General features: G+C 41.1%; 1 long non-coding RNA gene across 2 annotated transcripts in view; it reads left to right on the plus strand.

Annotated features, from left to right (window-relative positions):
• Nucleotides 1-10,964, plus strand: part of LOC139761991 (uncharacterized) — a 78,448-nt gene that overhangs the window by 52,893 nt on the left and 14,591 nt on the right. Inside the window, exon 1 of one of the 2 annotated variants that reach the window (XR_011715657.1) lies at nucleotides 2,852-3,034. The exons of the other annotated variant lie outside the window; for it this stretch is intronic. This is a non-coding gene — a long non-coding RNA (uncharacterized lncRNA). Of the gene's footprint in view, nucleotides 1-2,851; nucleotides 3,035-10,964 lie in introns of those variants that run through there. 2 annotated transcript variants of the gene reach the window in all.

The following is a 10,964-nucleotide window of genomic DNA, read 5'->3' on the forward strand; positions in this document are numbered from 1 at the left end:
TGGATAGGAAGCTGTGTTTACGATGCATTACACACGAAAGCTAGAGACGGAGTGCGAACAAATGTGGCCTTTTGTGTCCGTTTTCCTGTAATCATCATTGTCATCATTTATTTATCTATTCATAATACTTCGTCGCTGTCTTCCGCGTTAGCGAGTTAGCGCAAAGAAACAGACGAAAGAATAGCCCAACCCACCCACATACACATGTATTTAGAAAAATGCCCACACACGCACATATACATATCGATACATTTCAACGTAAACATATATATACATACACAGACATATACATATATACTTATGTACATATTAATATATGCTGCCTTCATCCATTCCTGCCGCCACCCCGCCACACATGAAATGGCACCCCCCTTTCCCCCGCGTGAGCGTTAGGTAGTGCTAGGAAAAGCAAACAGAGGCCACATTCGTTCACACTCATTCTCTAGCTGCCATGTGCAAGGCTCCGAAACCACAGCTCCCTTTCCACATCCAGGCCTCGCAAAACTTTCCATGGTTTACCCCAGACGCTTCACATATCCTGGTTCAATCCAGTGACAGCATGTCGACCCAGTATACCACATCGTTCCAATTAACTCTATTCCTTGCATGCCTTTCACCCTCCTGCATGTTCAGACCCCGATCGCTCAAAATCTTTTTCACTCCATCCTTCCACTTCTAATTTGGTCTCCCACTTCTCTTCGTGCCGCCTACCTCTGACACATATATCCTCTTTGTCAATCTTTCCTCACTCATTCTCTCCATGTGACCAAACCATTTCAATACACCCTCTTCTGCTCTCAACCACATTCTTTTTATTACCACATATCTTTCTTACCTTTTCATTACTTACTCGATCAAACCACCTTAAACATCTCATTCCAACACATCCACCCCCTCCGCACAACCCTATCGATAGCCCATGTCTCGCAACCATATAACATTGTTGGAACCACTATTCCTTCAAACATATCCATTTTTGCTCCCCGGTATAACGTCCTCACCTTCCACACACTCTTCAACGCTCCCAGTACCTTTGCCCCCTCCCCCACCCTGTGACTCACTTCCGCTTCCATGGTTCCATCCACTGCTAAATCCACTCCCAGATATCTAAAACGCTTCACTTCCTCCAGTTTTTCTCCATTCAAACTTACCTCCCAATGAACTAGTCCCTCAACCCTACTGAACCTAATAACTTTACTCATATTCACATTTACTCTCAGCTTTCTTCTTTCACACACTTTACCAAAGTCAGTCACCAGCTTCTGCAGTTTCTCACCCGAATCAGCCACCAGTGCTGTATCATCAGCAAACAACTGACTCACTTCCCAAGCCCTCTCATCCACAACAGACTGCTACTTGCTCCTCTCTCCAAACTCTTGCATTCACCTCTCTAACAACTCTATCCATAATCAAATTAAACACCCGTGGAGACATCACGCACTCCTGCCGCAAACTGACATTCACTGGGAACTAATCACTTTCCTCTCTTCCTACTCATACACATGCCTTACATCCTTGATAAAACCAATTCACTGCTTCTAGCAACTTGCCTCCCATGCCATATACTCTTAATACCTTTACCAGAGCATCTCTATCAACTCTTTCATATGCCTTCTCAGATCCATAAATGCTACGTACAAATCCATCTGTTTTTCTAAGTATCTCTCACATACATTCTTCAATGTGATGGGTGATTTGAATGTAAAGCTGAGTAATGTGGCAGTTGAGGGTATAATCAGTGTACATGGGGTGTTCAGTGTTGTATATGGAAATGGTTAAGAGCTTGTAGATTTGTGTGCTGAAAAAGGACTGGTGATTAGGAATACCTGGTTTAGAAAGAGAGATATACATAATTATACGTATGTAAGTAGGAGAGATGGCTAGTGAGCGTTATTGGATTACGTGTTAATTGATAGGCACGTGAGAGAGAGACTTTTGGATGCTATTGTGATGAGAGGGGCAACTGGTGGGATGTCTGATCTTTATCTTGTTGAGGCAAAGGTGAAGCTATGTAGAGGTTTTCAGAAAAAATTATCATAATCATTATCATCATTAATAACTAGTACCTGTAGTCATCCTTCTGTAATAATGAAATTTGCTTATTCTTTACTATGAATAGTTAAGCTTTCACTGTAGTATATACCTGGTTTTGATAGACTTTCCTTTCCCTCAACATAAAAAAACATTCCTTGTATCTTTTTCCAGCATTCATATCATTTCATTTGGAAACATCAGGTACCTTTCCTTACTTCTATATTCTTTGGTTCTTTTACAATTTTAATAGAGGCTTCTTGTTCACATGTATTTATTGAGATTTCCCACCATAGCTTCATAGATAACTTGGAATATGGGTGCTGAATCACCTTGCATGAGTCTTTCTTATCCAACCTTCAAACACAAGCGAGAGGTATTTTGCAGTCTGTGATGATATCCACACCATTATCTGTCTGAATATAATGGATAATGTAAACGGCTAAATCATAGATAATTTTTTCATATTTGCTGTTTCCTACTTTAGCGAGATAGTACCAGGAACAGACAAAACAATTGCCTTCCATCCATTTTCTAGATGCCATGTAAAATGTACTGAAATCAGAGCCTATTATCCATAGCCAGCTCCCACAAACCAATTCTGTGATTTCCCCACAGTGCTTCATATACCCCGGTTTACCTATGATGGCATGTCACCCCCCAACCCACCCACTCATATAAAGGTTGTACCTCTCTAATCCGTCACTCTGTGGTCTGGCACATTTTGAATCTACCGCCATTAGTTACCAGATTGTGGATCTGCCACCAGGGTATTGCTGTTAGGAGTGCTAAGGTGCCAAAATCTGTTTACAGTGCAGCACAGGTAATTAACAGTCCTGTTAATTTCATATATTCAGGTGTATTTTTGTCCTTCAGGATGTCATCCAAGAGACCAAGAGGTGCAGATGATGGTGCTAGTGCTAATGAGCATAAACCATTATCTATGCTTGAAAAGAAGGAGTTACTGAAAAAATTAGATAAAGGAACTTCAGTAAAGACTTGTGTGAGTACTTTGAGATCGGATTGTCAACTGTGTATGACTTTGGGGCCAATTTCTGTTTTCTGGCATTCTCTGTGGTCTGTGAATGGCCAGGTCCCATGGTTGCTTGATTGAAGAAGTACAACCTGTAACATATCACTCTAATTTGCACATCTCTTACCTTCTTGAATGTTTGGACCCTGACATCTCAAAGCCTCTTTCACTTATCATACTTAGCTTACTACTGTACCTCGCTCTTCCATTACATTCAACACCATAAAAGGTTGAATTACTAAATGTTAAAACACGTGGCGGCAGCACTGCCCATTTAACTCTGACAGCAGTGGCAGTGCATCTTGTCATATATTTTACAAGGCTAGATATATGTTTATATTCATCTTTCATTCAGTAAAGGGAAAAATGATTTCCATACAAGCAAAAAAAAAGACCTGTGTGGAGACGAAGAGGAATTTAATCAAGGCTAGAGGGTTGATCAGTATGGCACTGAACACATTAGAAATTATGAAACTGAACTTCTCAGGGCTTGAAGTTCTTCTAGCTGCAATTCTGATGTTAGTTCAGGTTAGATTTCTTTTATAGTAGCAAAGACAACACAGGCAATTAATGCCTGAATCATAGCCATCTCATGTATGCTAAATATAAGTATATACTCAAGCCTCACTCGTATATCCATCTATTGACCAGCCATGAAGGAAGAATGAATAGCTGATTTGGTTGTAAGCTGACTACCCTCTTTAGGATTTTGACAAAGTTGGGCCAATATGTGAATCATAGTTAGTGACACTAACTGCTTTACTATGGAAGCACACAATATTATACTGTTTTATAATTACAGCACTCAAAACCCATACAAATCTCCTCTAACTTTAACCCAACCTGTTATGCCATAAACTAAATCATAACAGTAAATGCAGTAATCCAGAACAGGATCTCTTCAGTGCCACATTTATGAACTGTGGAGTGAGTGAACAGATGTAAAACAGAAAAAAATTTTGTTAACTAGCTGATGCAAGTGGTGTAACTGATCAGGATCTAAATTCTTCATTGCACATCTCAGAAAAATTCACTACATATATTACATTGTCTGATTCAAATTGTTTTATCTTAAACATTGTATTTATCTAAGTAGAGGAAATTATAGAATGCCATATCATTTGTTTAATTTTATTATATTGTGTTTTCATACAAAGTTAGTCTATTTTTTATAATACAATAATTTCATAGATAATTTACATATAATTTCATAATGCATACAGAAAGATGCCTTCTGTATCACCTGAATTGCTCCAGGAGCAATATCAAGTAAAAAATGAAAACCTAACACTGGTGTAATGAGTTACACAAGAGTCTGAAAATCAGCTTGCACCTGTACCCCTCTATGGAGACTGGTCTCATAAATGTTAGTTTGTTTAATCATAAAATTGAACTTTGATGAGTTTAATGCATTATCCAATATGCTTTCACAAAGACTCCAGAACCTGAATTCTAAAACATACTCCAGATATATCAAATTGATATTACTAGTCACTGGGACTGCCCTTAATTCTTAAAAGAGTGTCATGAAAATTATTTTGGAAACGTGATTATATTCATATAATTTGTACACATGACAGCTAAAGACTGAGTGTGAATGAATGTGGTCTTTTTTTGTCTTTTCCTGGTGCTACCTCACTGAAGCTAGGGGCAGCGATGCTGGGTCCTGTGGGGATGGGTGGTGACAGGAATAAATGAAGGCAAGCAAGTATGAATATGTACATGGGTATACATGTATGTCTGTGTATGTATATGTATATGTTGATATGTATATGTATGTATATGTGTGTGCAAGGGCATTTATGTATATATATATGTGCATACAAGTTGATGGGCCATTCTTCGTCTGTTTTCTTGCGCTACCTCGTTGATGTGGGAAACTGCAATCGAGTATAATAATAAAAAAAAATAATTTGTACATACAGCAGGAGATAAAACTCCTGCCCGACCTAAATATATGTGTTCAATAACATTTAAGAGAAAGAGAACAAAAAAGGAAAAAATTTATATTGTATATCTCTAGTCATAGTATCAAGAGCCTACCTCATTAACTGCAAAAGAAGGAGCAGAGAAGGGGGCCAAGTGAGGGTATTCCTTTTAAGGCTCAGTCCCCTGTCCTTAACGCTACATCACTAATGTGGAAAATGGAGAATATGTGAGTCGGTTGTTCGCTGATGATACAGCGTTGGTGGCTGATTCGGGTGAGAAACTGCAGAAGTTGGTGACTGAGTTTGGTAAAGTGTGTGAAAGAAGAAAGTTGAGAGTAGATGTGAAGAAGAGCAAGGTTATTACGTTTAGTAGGGTTGAGGAACAATTTAATTGGGAGATAAGTTTGAGGAGAAAAACTGGAGGAAGTGAGGTGTTTTAGATATCTGGGAGTGGGCTTGGCAGCAAGTGGAACCATGGAAGTGGAAGTGAATCACAGGGTGGGAGAGGGAGTGAAGGTTCGGGGAGCGTTGAAGAATGTGTGGAAGGCGAGAATGTTATCTCGGAGAGCAAAAATGGGTATGTTTGAAGGAATAATGGTTCCTACAATGTTATATGGTTGCGAAGCATGGGCTGTAAATAGGGTTGTGCGGAGGAGGGTGGAAGTGTTGGAAATGAAATGTTTGAGGACAACATGTAGTGTGAAGTTGTTTGATCGAGTAAGTAATGAAAGGGTAAGAGAGATGTGTGGTAATAAAAAGAGTGTGGTTGAGAGAGCAGAAGAGGAAGTGTTGAAATGGTTTGGTCACGTGGAGAGAATGAGTGAGGGAAGATTGACAAAGAGGATTTATGTCAAAAGTGGAGGGAAGAAGAAGAAGCAGGAGACCAAATTGGAGGTAGAGGGATGGAGTGAAAAAGATTTTGAGTGATCGAGGCCAGAACATAAGTGAGGGTGAAAGGCATGCAAGGAATAGAATGAACTGGAAAGATGTGGTATACCAGGGTCGACGTGCTGTCAATGGATTGAACCAGGGCATGTGAAGTGTAAGGGGCAAACCATGGTAAGGTCTGTGGGGCCTGGATGTGGAAAGGGAGCTGTGGTTTCGGTGCATTACACATGACAGCTAGAAACTGAGTGTGAACGAATGTGGCCTTTTTTGTCTGTTCCTGGCACTACCTCGCTGGAGTGGGGTGGGAATGCTGTTTCGTGTGTGGCAGGGTGGTGATGGGAATGGATGAAGGCAGCAGTATGAATGTATATATGTATATATGTATACATGTATACAGTGAAATGTATATGTATGTATATGTGTGTGTGTGGGTGTTTATGTATATATATATATATATATATATATATGTGTGTGTGTATGTGGGTGGGTTGGGCCATTCCTTGTCTGTTTCCTTATGCTACCTCGCTAACATGGGAGATGGCGGTTAATTATACTAAAAAAAAAGAAAATAAATACATAGACATCTTTTTCACACCATCGTTCCACTTCCAATTTGGTCTCCCATTTCTTGTTCTTTCCACTTCTGATACATATATCCTCTTTGTCAACCTTTCCTTGCTCATTCACTTCTCCATTCAAACTTACATCCCAACTAACTTGTCCCTCAACCCTGCTGAACCTAATAACTTTGCTCTTATTCACATTTACTTTCAACTTTCTCCTTTCATACACTTTTCCAAACTGTCACCAACTTCTGCTGTTTCTTACTCGAATCAGCCACCAGTGCTATATCATCACTGAACAATTAATTCACTTCCTAGGCCCTGTCATCCCCAACAGACTGCATTCTTGCCTCTCTATCCAAAACTCTTGCATTTACCTCCCTAACCACCCCATTCATAAACAAATTAAACAACCATGATTACATCATACATTCCTGCCACAGACCAACCTTCACTGGGAATCGATCATTCTCCTCACTTACTCATACCCATGCCTTAAGCCCTTGATAGGAACTTCTCACTGCTTTTAGCAGCTTACCTCGCACACTATGTATTCTTTAGACCTTTCACTAAGTATTTCTGTCAACCTTATCATATGCCCTCTCCAGATCTATAAATGCCACATACAAATTCATCTGTTTCCAAGTATTTCTCTCATACATTCTTCAAAGTAAACACCTGATCCACACATCCTCTACCACTTCTAAAACCACACTGCTCTTCCCCAATCTGGTGCCTGTACATACTTTCACCCTCTCAATCAATACCCTCCCATACAGTTTTCCAGGTATACTCAACAAACTTATGCCTCTGTAGTTTGAGCACTCACCTTTATTCCTGTTGCCTTTATGTAATGGCACTATACATGCATTTCACTAATCCTCGGGCACCTCACCATGATCCATACATACAGTGAATATCCATAACAACCAGTCAACAACAGCCACCCCCTTTCTTAATGAATTCAATTGCAATATTATCCTAATCCACCTCTTCTCTCTTCACCAAACCACTCTACCTGACTCTTTGAATTCGCACACCACCCCAACCAAAACACCCTACATCTGCCACTCTATCATCAGACACATTCAACAATCCTTCAAAACACTCACTCCATCATTTCCCGTTATTACTTTCCTGCTTGTCCACTTCACCAATGATCCCATTTGTTCTCTTGTCTCTTGTACATTTTTTACCTCCTTCCAAAACATCTTTTTATCATTCCCAAAGTTTAATGATACCCTCTCACTCCAGCTCTCATTTGCCCTCTTTTTCAACTCTTGCACCTTCCTCTTGTACTCCTGATGCTTTCTCTTATACATCTCCAGTCAGGTGCACTCCTTCCTTGTAAGTATCATCCAGACGCCTCTCTTTTCTCATTCACTAACAACATTATCTCCTTATCCTACCACTCACTACCAAATCTAGTCTGTTTAAATCCCACTTTTCTCATGCCACATGCATCTTTTGCACATGCCATAACTGCTTCCCTAAATACATTCCATCCCTCACTGACTCCCCTCACTTCGTTTGCTCTCACCTTTGGCCATTCTTCTCTCAATCTCTACAGGTATTTCTTCACACAAGTCTCCTTTCCAAACTCACTTACTCTCACCACTCTATTCTTTCTTGAAAACCTCTACAAATCTTCATCTTTGCCTCCATAAGATAGTGATCAGACATCCCTCCACTTGCTCCTCTCAGCATATCAACATCCAAAAGTCTCTCCTTTACATGCCTGTCAATTAACATGTAATCCAATAGTTCCCTCTAACCATCTCTCCTACTCACATATGTATACTTATGTATGTCTCTCTTTTTAAACCAGGTATTCCCAATCACCAGTCGTTTTTCAGCACACAAATCCACAAGCTCTTCACCATTTCCATTCACAACACTGAATACCCCATGTACACCAATTAAACCCTCAACTGCCACATTCCTCGCCTTTGCATTTATTCAGCTGCTCCCAAACTCTTCCCTCTCATGATATTTCTTCTCATGACCAGGTGCATAAGCACCACTAATCACCCATCTTTCTCCATCCACTTTCAGTTTTACCCACATTAATCTAGAATTTACTTTCTTACACTCTATCACATACTCCCACAGGTCCTGCTTCAGGAGTAGTGAGTGCTACTTCTTCCTTAGCTCTTGTCTTCTCCCCAAACCCTGACTTTACTCCCAAGACTTTCCCAAACCACTCTTCCCCTTTACCCTTGAGCTTCATTTCACTCAGAGCCAGAACATCCAGGTTTCTTTCCTCAAACATAGTACCTATCTCTCTTTCCTTCTCATCCTGGTTACATCCACACACATTCAGACACCTCAATCTGAGCCTTTAAGGAGGATGAGCACTCCCCGCTTCACTCCTTCTTCTGTTTCCCCTTTTAGGAAATGAAATACAAGGAGGGGAGGGTTTCCAGCCCCCTCCTCCCACCGCCTTTAATAGCCTTCTAGGACATGAGTGGAATACGTGGGAAGTATTCTTTCTTACTCACTCCCAGAGAATGCATGCATAGTGCTATTGTACAAAGGCAAAGGGGATAAAGGTGAGTGCTCAAACTACAAAGGCATAAGTTTGAGTAATCCTGGGAAATTATATGGGACGGTACTGATTGAGAGGGTGAAGGCAGGTACAGAGCATCAGATTGGAGAAGAGCTATGTGGATTCCGAAGTGGTAAAGGATGAGTGGATCAGGTGTTTGCTTTGAAGAATGGTGTGAGAAATACTTGGAAAAACAGATTGATTTGTGTGTTTTACCAAAGTTACTAGAAGCAGTGAAAAGTTTTTTCCAAGGATGTAAGGCATGTGTATGAGTCAGTCAGCGGCAGGGGTGTGTGATGTCCCCATGGTTGTTTAATTTGTTTATGGATGGGGTGGCTAGGGAGGTAAATGCAAGAGTTTCGGAGAAAGGGGTGAGTATACAGTCTGTTGGGGATGAGAGGGCCTGGGAAGTGTTGTTCTCCGATGATACACCTCTGGTGGCTGATTCGAGTGAGAAACTGCAGAAGTTGGTGACTGAGTTTGGAAAAGTGTGTGAAAGGAGAAAGTTGAGAGTAAATGTGAATAAGAGCAACGTTATTAGGTTCAATAGGGTGGAGAGACAAGTTAGTTGGGATATAGGTTTTAATGGAGAAAAATTGGAGGAAGTGAAGTGTTTTAGATAACTGGGAGTGGACTTAACAGTGGATGGAACCGTGGAAGCGGAAGTGAGTCATAGGTGTGGGAGGGGGCGAAGGTTCTGGTAGCGATGAAGAATGTGTGGAAGGAGAGACCATCATCTCAGAGAGCAAAATTGGGTATATTTGAAGGAATAGTAGTTCCAACAATGTTGTATGGGTGCGAGGCATGGGCTATAGATAGGGTTGTACAGAGGAGGATGGATGTGTTGGAAATGAAATGTTTGAGGACAATGTGGAGTGAGGTGGTTTGATTAAGTAATGCAAGGGTAAGAGAGATGTGTGGAAATACAATGTCTGGTTGAGATTTCAGAAGAGGGTGTGTTGAAATGACTGAGGAAAGAAAAAGAATATATGTGTCAGAGGTGGAGGGAACAAGGAGAGGCGAGAGACCAAATTGGAGGTGGAAGGATTGAGTGAAAAGATTTTGAGTGATCAGGGCCTGGACATAAAGGGTGAGAGGCATGCAAGGAAAAGAGTGAATTGGTACAATGTGGCATACTGGGGTCGACGTGCTGTCAATGGGCTGAACCAGGGCACGTGAAGCATCTGAGGAAACCATGGAAATGTCTGTAGGGCCTGGATGTAGATAGGGAGCTGTGGTTTTGGAGCATTACACAAGACAGCTAGAGACCGAGTGTGAATGAATGTGACCTTTTTGTCTATTTTCATGGCACTACCTTGCTGAAGCAGAGGGTAACGATGCTGCCCCGATCACACAAAATCTTTTTCACTCCATCTTTCCACCTCCAATTTGGTCTCCCACTTCTCGTTCCCTCCACCTCCGACACATATATCCTCTTGGTCAATCTTTCCTCACTCATTCTCTCCATGTGCCCAAACCATTTCAAAACACCCTCTTCTGCTCTCTCAACCACGCTCTTTTTATTTCCACACATCTCTCTTACCCTTACGTTACTTACTCGATCAAACCACCTCACACCACACATTGTCCTCAAACATCTCATTTCCAGCACATCCATCCTCGTGCGCACAACTCTATCCATAGCCCACGCCTCGCAACCATACAACATTGTTGGAACCACTATTCCTTCAAACATACCCATTTTTGCTTTCCGAGATAATGTTCTCGACTTCCACACATTCTTCAAGGCTCCCAGAATTTTCACCCCCTCCCCAACCCTATGATCCGCTTCCGCTTCCATGGTTCCATCCGCTGCCAGATCCACTCCCAGATATCTAAAACACTTTACTTCCTCCAGTTTTTCTCCATTCAAACTTACCTCCCAATTGACTTGACCCTCAACCCTACTGTACCTAATAACCTTGCTCTTATTCACATTTACTCTTAACTTTCTTCTTTCACACACTTTACCA

Source organism: Panulirus ornatus, chromosome 42 (genome assembly GCF_036320965.1).
Source record: "Panulirus ornatus isolate Po-2019 chromosome 42, ASM3632096v1, whole genome shotgun sequence".
In the NCBI taxonomy this organism is placed as follows: Eukaryota; Metazoa; Arthropoda; class Malacostraca; order Decapoda; family Palinuridae; genus Panulirus; species Panulirus ornatus.